Source organism: Nomascus leucogenys, chromosome 11, assembly GCF_006542625.1.
Source record: "Nomascus leucogenys isolate Asia chromosome 11, Asia_NLE_v1, whole genome shotgun sequence".
In the NCBI taxonomy this organism is placed as follows: domain Eukaryota; kingdom Metazoa; phylum Chordata; class Mammalia; order Primates; family Hylobatidae; genus Nomascus; species Nomascus leucogenys.
The window spans coordinates 107,881,827-107,884,175 of record NC_044391.1 but is presented as its reverse complement, the minus strand read 5'-3'; positions in this window follow the sequence as shown (position 1 = coordinate 107,884,175).

Here is a 2,349-nt window from a genome sequence, read left to right as displayed (position 1 = left end):
ACCACAACCTCTGCCTCCCGGGTTCAAGCGATTCTCCTGCCTCAGCCTCCGAGTAGCTGGGATTACAGGCATGTGCCACCACACCCGGATAATTTTATATTTTTAGCAGAGACGAGGTTTCTCCATGTTAGTCAGGCTGGTCCCGGCTCACGTGATCCACCCGCCTCAGGCTCCCAAAGTGCTGGGATTACAAGCGTGAGCCACTACACCCGGCCAACCTTAAATAATTTAACACAGCATTTTTGCAAGACGTTGAAGTGGCATTTTGCCTTTTGATCATCTAACTTAATATAGAGAGAGAGACACTGGGCTTCTGGAAGAGTGAGTTTTTAATATAGTTACTGGATCCCCTCAAATCTTCTCAGAGGAGCCTTGGGAGGTCTTGGCTTTCCCGTGAGGTGAAGGTACAGAGCATGAGCAGAAGGGGAGCATTGGCGCGGGACAGACTGGGGTGAGGCCGAAAAGCATGTGTCTTCCTGTGAGTTAAGTCCTTTGGAACCCGGCTTAGAAGCAGGAAGTGGAGAGTGGAGTAAAAAGCCAATAGGGGCCTCCTGTTGGAGGAACTAGGCCTAGACAATGTGAGGAATGTGGGTTGGACTCGACGAGAGGAAATGCCTGCCTTGAAAAGAAGCACGGAGCAATGTAGCCGTGTGGCCCCAGAGCCAGGGCCGGACACTTGGGGTGTGACTTTGGCTTGATAGTGGGGGTTTGTTTTTTTATTTATTTATTTGAGGTGGAGTCTTACTGTGTTGCCCAGGCTGGAGTGCAGTGGCATGATCTCGGCTCACTGCAACCTCCACTCCCCGGGTTCAAGCGATTCTCCTGTCTCAGCCTCCCCAGTAGGTGGGATTACAGGCTCCCGCTGCCACACCCAGCTATTTTTTTTTATTTTTTTATTTTTTAGTAGAGACGGTGTTTCGTCACGTTGGCCAGGCTGGCCTTGAATTCCTGACCTCAAGTGATCCAGCTGCCTTGGCCTCCCAAAGTGCTGGGATTACAGACGTGAGCCACCACGCCTGGCTGGTATAGATATTTAAAAAATAGGAAAGTTAGTTTCTGGGTCACCGGAAACTCATGTTTATGTTACCTAACAAAGGCCTGAAGTGGAAATACTTCATATTGTTGAGTAAACTGAGAGGTATAGCTTTATATATCAGCCCTGAGTCATTATTTTTCTGCTAAAACATGATTGTCAGGAAATACCCGGAACAGCACCCTGACTCCATTCTCTTCTCGTTCTGATCGACCCTACCCAGAACCTTCAGAATCATCTATCTCAAACTCTCTCTGAGTATGGCAAAGACTGTAGAAGGAACTCTACTGCATATTTCAGCCTAAACTCCCAACTGGGCTACATGCTACCTTTCACAGCTGATCCCTCTACCTTGTCAACTTCTTCCAATCACATTGGTTGCGTTCACTCACTGTTCCACAAAAGACTGCAGCCTGGATCAAATCTTTGTTCCATATGCTTTCATCTTGACTTACCAATGGGATTGCAAGATCTTTGAGGGAAAGGATTTATGTCTTTTAAAATTTATTTCTTTTCCTCTCAGGACCTCATGCGAAGCATATGGTAAATAGCTAGTGACTGCTGCTTAACTCAGTTTATCCTGACCAATACTTAGAACAGCACCAGCCACAATTAGGTATTTAAAAAGGATATTTTGGATTGAGACAAGGATCCTCTCAGAGTCAGAAATTATCTTGGCGTGTCTTTTTTTTTTTTTTTTTAATTTATTGGGTCTCTGTGACTGTAGTCAGTGACTTGGTGTGTCATTTGTAATGACAACATTAATAATAAAGCCTTCAGATGACATGGTGTAATGGAGTTCAAAAGGTCTAAGTCTGAATGCCAGCCCTGTCACTTATTAACTATGTGACCCTGGGCAGGGCACTGTGAACTACAGTTTCCTTGTAAAAGAATGATGATCATGGGGGCCTTAGAGTGGTTGTGAGGATTAAGTTATATGCCAAAAGTAAATTATCTAGCACAGCAAATGGCTGTAATAGGTGTTCAATAAATTTTTTTTTTTTGAGACTGAGTTTCATTTTGTCACCCAGGCTGGAATGCAGTGGCACAATCTCAGCTCACTGCAACCTCCACCTCTCAGGCTCAAGTGATTCTCCTGCCTCAGCCTCTGGAGTAGCTGGGATTACAGATGTGTGCCACTACGCCCGACTAATTTTGTATTTTTATTAGACATGGAGTTTCGCCAGGTGGCCGGGCTGGTTTCGAACTCCTGACCCCAGGTCATCCACCCACCTCGGCCTCCCAAAGTGCTGGGATTACAGGCGTGAGCCACCATGCCCAGCCCAATGAATGTTTTTATTACAGAAAATTAAAAA